At 34.1% G+C, this 7,017-nt stretch overlaps 1 pseudogene; it reads left to right on the forward strand.

Moving 5' to 3' along the window:
• The first annotated feature begins 2,725 nt into the window (after positions 1 to 2,725).
• LOC103288148 (broad substrate specificity ATP-binding cassette transporter ABCG2-like) lies at positions 2,726 to 4,560 on the forward strand (annotated as a pseudogene).
• Positions 4,561 to 7,017: the final 2,457 nt, after the last annotated feature.

A 7,017-nucleotide genomic window follows, 5' to 3' on the forward strand; every position in this document is an offset into this window, starting at 1 on the left:
CCTCCAATTACTCCACTTTGTGTCTTACACAATTTTCTTATACATAATTTTTATATCTCCAAAATTTAATGTCTTAATTGAATGTATCCATATGTTGAAGATTCTTTGATCATGATGGTACCTACTGTTCTACTCCTTTAAAATAAATATGTGAAGATTTCTTTCTCCTAAATTACATTCTTAGTAAGGGTTTTTATGCATGTCTGTGAGTGGTGGACTCTCACTCGTTTCTCTAGGAAATGTCTATCTCAGGCTCACTCTTAATGGTAGTGTGCCTGAGTTGTAATTCAACACTAGTAATCATTTTCTCTAAGAACTATGAATATGTATTATGTTTTGATGTTTTGTTGATGTCAATTTTAGTGTCAAGCTTATAGTTTTGTGTAGTTATTCTTTTTCTCCAGGCTGCTTATAAGATATCTCAGACTCTGAAGTCTCCTTTAAATTTTTTCTAAGTATAGATTTATTCTTATTTATCCTCATTTGAGACCTATTATACTTTTAGAATATAAAGATTTAATATGAACATATAATATCTTCAATTATCTTCATATTATGTATTGCCTCTTTCCTTTTCTCAAGGGGATTCCATTTGAATATGTTACACCATATTTTTTTTTTTAATATATATTTTATTGATTTTTTACAGAGAGGAAAGGAGAGGGATAGAGAGCTAGAAACATCGATGAGAGAGAACCACCGATCAGCTGCCTCCTGCACACCCCCTACTGGGGATGTGCCCGCAACCAATGTACATGCCCTTGACCGGAATCGAACCTGGCACCCTTCAGTCCGTAGGCCGACGCTCTATCCACTGAGCCAAACCGGTTTTGGCTGTTACACCGTATTTATCCCACTTCTCTTAAATCTCACTTTTTTTTCACACTAATCTACAATCTCCTTAGTCATTTTTTCTAGTTAACTAATTGTCCTCAATTTTATTTTAAAATGCTATTTTACTCATGCAATGCATTTTAAATTTTAATGTTTTTATTTTTTTAATTCTATATTTCAAACCTATATCCACTGCCTCATTGTATCTTATTCTTTAAGATTTTACTTTATATTGTCTCTGAATTTTTTAAATATCAATTTTACTATCTATCATAACATGTAAATTCTTGGCATTCTAAACCTACTTTTAATTCAGATTCATTTCATTCAATCATTTTAGATTGTTTCCTAGTGGGCTTTCTAATTTTATGTTTTGAGCTCATAATTTGTAACCTTTTAAGTCGATATGTCAATATCAGTTATCCAATGCCTGTCTCACCATGTATGTTGCATGTGTTTGTGAGAGGGATTTGGGCAGAGGGGGCAGGACTCTTTGCTTCACAGGTCTTTCTATCAAGAGTAACTGCATCTAAAGTTCATCTGACCTAGATCTGATTTAGATGATGAGATCCTGGATCCTTGATTCTGAGCCTAATGTTGTAATGAAATAAAAGTTTTGAGGGATCTTGGGAAAGGGTAGTTTTTGCAAGTGGGAGGAATATAGAACTTTTTTAGCCAAAATGCAGAATGTGGTGGTTTTAAAATATGTCCACAAATTCTTTAATACTCTTATCATTGAAGTGTTTTCTTTATCCTCTTCTTTTGACCGTTTGTCAATGTAAATAACTCAAATTGGACCAATAGAATGTATGGAAGCAATGTGTGCAGGATATCTGAAGCCATGTCATAAAACCAGTGTTAATTCTAGGACATTTTACTTTGTAATCGTGGCACTTCTACTCAGTGGAGAAGCCCAAATTACATGAGAGACCACAAGTTAGTGCTTCTCTCTGAGTTGCTACACAGCAACCAAAAGTCAACTCGCAGGCATGTGAAGTCTCCTCTGGTTGATTTCAGCCACCAGCCCTGGCATCATCCCTATTGGTGAATTCTTCACAAGCATATGACCAAGACATCCTGCAACAAATAAAACACTTGCACTACTCTCTTTCTGAATTTTAAACCTATACAACCCAAGAATATAAGGTTGTTTAAAGCTGGTAGTTTGTGAAATTTGTTATACAGCAATAGTAATCTTAATATGCTTTGTAAATTTAGAGCTAAAAATTGTCTTGCCATACAAATGTAATTAGTTTAGAATGTAATCTTATATTTATTTGTCAACTAAAACCCAGTTCTCTAAGTTTTGAAAAAGGTCCCCATTCATCTTCACATACCCATCAACTTTGGAAAGCAATAATAGCAACCTCACTGTCAGAGTCTTATTGAGGTTGTTTTGAACTCTTTCTTAAGTGTAGAAAATGAGAAACTGTGTTTTCCTCTATATGATGTCAATTATGCATATACAAGAATGTTTTATAAAATTTGTCCTACATATCCAAATGTTTACAGTAGAAAGCTTTCAGATTATCTACATATGTATATTGCTATTCCATATTTTATATTTTTATGAACAAAAAAATAGTACCATTTAGAATGTATAGCTAAGCATATGAAAAAAGATACAGATTTAAATAATAAGAATCCATATATTATATTTTAGATTGATCTATAGCATTTTAACTTTTTTATTATACATATATGTTCAAATAATTATTTTTTTTTCACCAAAATGAAGTCATACCAGACATAATGTCTTGTGACTTATTTTACTTACAAATATTTCATGGAAGGTGCAAGTCACCAGTGGTGACCAAATCCATCCAAGCCAGACAAGAAAGGCAGACTCTCCAGATGTTTTCTGGTAGTGAGCACATTTTTGTTATCCCAAATGTCACAAAGAAACACCAGTGGTCTCCCTGGGACAATCTCCAACAACCTGAAGACATTTACTGAAGGAGCTATGTTAAATTTTCATAACAGCAGCGATGGAGTAAAAGTGCAGAGTGGCTTTCTACTTAATCAAAAAACAGTTAAGAAATAAATACTAATAAATATTAATGGGATCATAAGACTTGGTCTCAATGTCATTCTGGGACCCGCAGGTAGAGCCAAATCTTTGTTGTTAGGTATTTTAGCTGAAAGAAAAAAACCACAGGGATTATCTGGAGATGTTTTAATAAATAAGCATCTCAACCTGCCAATTTCAAATGTAACTCAGGTTATGAGGTACAAGATGATGTTGTGATGGAAACTCTGGACAGTGAGATTAATTTACAGTTTTCAGTAGTTCTTTTGCTTCTGACAACTATGATGAATCATGAACACACACACACACACACACACACACACACACACACACACACACACACACAAAAGAACACATAAACATGGTTATCCAAGAGTTATGTCTATCTAAACTAGCAGATTTCAAGGTTGGAACTTATTTTATCTGTAGTGTGTCCGGAATGGAAAGAGAAAGGACTGGTATTGAAATGGAGCTTGTTATGATCTATCAATTTTGTTCTTGGATAAGCCCACTATTGGCTTAGACTCAAGCTCATCAACTGTTGTTCTTTTAATTCTGAAAAGAATGTATAAACAGTGACAACCCATCATCTCCATTCATCAGCCTCGTTATTCCATCTTCAAGTTGTGTGATAACCTCACCTTATTGGCCTCAAAAAGCCTAATGTTCTATGGGCCTGCTCAGCTGATTGCCACTGTGAGCCCTATAATGGCCCTGCAGACTTCTTCCTGGATGTCATTAATGGAGACTCCTCTTCTGTGGTATTAAAACAGAGAGGATGAAGATGGTGAAGCTAAGGAGACTGAAGAGCCTTCCAAGAGAGATAAACCACTCATAGAAACATTAGCTGTGTTTTATGTCAACTCCACCTTCTTCAGAGAAACAAAAGTTGAGTTAGATAAACTCTCAAGGGTCCAGGGAAAAAAAAAAGTGAAGCCTTAAAGAAGATCACCTATGCCACCTCTTTCTGTCATCAAATTAAATGGATTTCTAAGCATTTCTTCAAAAATGTCCACAGCCATCTATAGCCGAGATAAATGTAACAATCATCCTGGGACTAGGTGCCATTTTCTATGATCTGAAAAGTGACCCTACAGGAATCCAGAATAGAGGTGGGTTGCTCTTCTTCCTCACAAACAACCAATGTTTTAGAAATATAACATCCCTAGAACTATTTGTGGCTGAAAGGAGCTCTTTATACATGAATATATCAGTGGGTACTACAGAGTGTCATCTTATTTACTTGGGAAACTATTATCTCATTTACTTGCCATGAGAATGCTAGCAAGTATTCTTTTTACTTATATGACATTCTTCTTATTAGATTTGAAAGCAGTGGTAGAGTCCTTCTTCATCATGATATTTACTGTTATGATGATGATGGCTTATTTGTCCAGTCCTATGGCACTGGCCATAGCAGCAGGTCAGAGTGTGATATCCATAGCAATACATCTCATAAATATCTCTTTTGTGTTTAAGATGACTTTTTCAGAGTAATCTTCACTCTCATGGCTTCAGTACTTCATTCAGTGTTCCTCAATATGATTATGATGAGTATGTGACTTTGCAACATAATACATTTTGGGGACAAAACTTTTTCTCATGATTCAATATAATAGCAAAAAATAGCTGTATCTTTGCAATATGAATTGGCAAAAAAATCTTATAAAAACAGGGGCATTGATCTCTTACCTTGAGGTCTATGGAAGAATTACTAGTATATAGTGTTGACATTCATGACTGATATCTTCCTTACAATTGTGTACCTAAAATTATTATTTCTTTTAAAATTTTCTTTAGTTTCTCTCTAATTTACATGATTTATCTGCACATTAAAAAGAGAGCATCTTGATACAAGTATTAAAAATATTTCATAGATATATTTTGTATTATTAAATATAATATATAGTATACACCTATTTTTAAAAAATATGTTTTTATTTATTTCATAGAGAGGAAAGGAGAGGGATAAAGAGATAGAACCATCAATTATGAGAGAGAATCATTGTCGGCTGCCTCCTGCACACCACCCCCCAGGCATGTGCCCTGACTGGAGAATTGAACTGTGACCTCCCGGTTCATGGGTCAATGCTCAACTACTGACCCACACCAGCTGGCTATATATCTATTTTTATTGCTTCTATAAGGTTCTACTGTTGGATTGTATTACAATTTTTCTACTAGTCTTCTAAAGTTTGATTGCTATGTTTCAAAATTAAAAGCAGATTTGTAATAATTATCTAAATATTTTCTTACATGTAAGTCTATATTTAGGCTTAACATTCATGCTTGATTTATTTTCAAGTAGAGGTGGTTATGCATCTTATGTAGGTATGTATCTTTGTTATGTGCCTCAAATTATATAAAGCTATTTTAATTCAACACCTAGCTAGAGAGTGAAGTTAGAAGTGCTGATCATGTTTATCTCTCCACCTGATACTGGGAATGGTTCAGCAGCATTGATATGATGGCTTGACTCATATTTTAGCAATTATGAGCTCATTTTAAAATAAATGCATATCTAGTCAATAAAATAGTCCATTTTTATTCTTATGGATATATCTGGTAGATAAATTTAATAATAAAGTGGTGCATTTATGTAGAAATTCAAAATACATATTTTAAAAAATTTATTAAAATCCATTTAGAGCACTTTTTTAAAAATTGTGAAAGTTCCAAAAGTAGGTTATTTTTTCAGATTCAAAAATGGAAATACATTTGCCTTAAATATAATGATAATTTTCATATAACTTCATTAAATAATTCGTGATCATATAATTTTACAATTAAAGCATTAACTTTCTCTTTTCCATTATCTAATATTTTTTTCACAGAACAAAGTGTATACTTATTATCTATCGTAAGTCTATTCTATTGCCTTAGTAAAATAAATGTTAATAGCAGTAGCAAAGATAAACAATCCTAGATAATAAAAGCCTAATATGCAAATCGACCAAATGGCAGAACTACTGGTTGCTATGATGCACACTGCCCACCAGGGGGCAGACACTCAATGCAGGAGCTGCCCATTGGTGATCAGTGTGCTCCCACAGAAGGATCGCTGCTCAGCCAGAAGCCAGGCTCATGGCTGGCAAGTGCAGTGGCAGTGGCAGGAGCCTCTCCCACCTCTGCTGCAGGTGGGTGGTAAGGAGCAAGGGGTCCCGGACTGCGAGAGCCCCAGACTGTGAGAGGGATATCTGACTGCCAGCTTAGGCCCGATCCCCAGGGGACAGACATCAGGCAGACATCACCCAAGGGGTCCTGGACTGCGAGAGGACACAGGCCGGATGAGGGACACCCCTCCCCCAGTGCACAAATCTCGTGCACCCGGCCTCTAGTAAAAATTATAAAAAAGATACTGCTTAGTAGCATGTCGTTAAGCCCTCTGTCATATACCTTATGGGTGTATTAGTTCTTTTATGTTCTCAAAGGAAGATTTTTAGATTTACAGATTTTCTATAAATATTTACTTCTAGTTTTCTCATTTAGTGCTATTCAGCTGCAATACCTGTTTTCATAATATTTCCCAGAATGCCCAGGTGCAGTTTTTGAAATATTCATCACAAACTTTTATTATGATATTTTTATTTATTTATTTATTTATTTATTTATTTTTTATTTATTTTTATTTTTTTTTTTTTATTTAGGTATTATATGTGTACATATTATTATGATATTTTTTAAAGTAGGGTACCTTATTAAAGGTATTTTAATAATTTTGTATTTATAAGAATAGGTAAGCCTCATTGTCCTTGGAAGGGGGTGACATGATGGAATTGCAGACAATGTGAAAGTCTGCAAGAAGTGCTCATGAGAAAATGTTGGCTTCCTTATAAAAAGGACTGTTATAGCTTAACTCACTCTTCCCTCCTCTTTCTGCTCTTTAAGTCTATTTTTACTGGAGTCAGGGTAGTCATCTTAGGATCTTAGGGAGGGGCCATGAGAATTGCACATACAAAAGACTGCATTATTGAAATATTATAGCTATTATCATCACCACCACTTCTTGTATGTGATTAAAATAAGAAAAATATCTACTAATTTGTTTAAACCATTGATAAACATTGTTTCCCTGATAATGATCACTATAATAAATAAGATGACCAAGTTAATAATAATATGATAAAATATTTGAAAACCACGTTGTGGAAATT

This window comes from Eptesicus fuscus, chromosome 7, assembly GCF_027574615.1.
Source record: "Eptesicus fuscus isolate TK198812 chromosome 7, DD_ASM_mEF_20220401, whole genome shotgun sequence".
Taxonomy (NCBI): domain Eukaryota; kingdom Metazoa; phylum Chordata; class Mammalia; order Chiroptera; family Vespertilionidae; genus Eptesicus; species Eptesicus fuscus.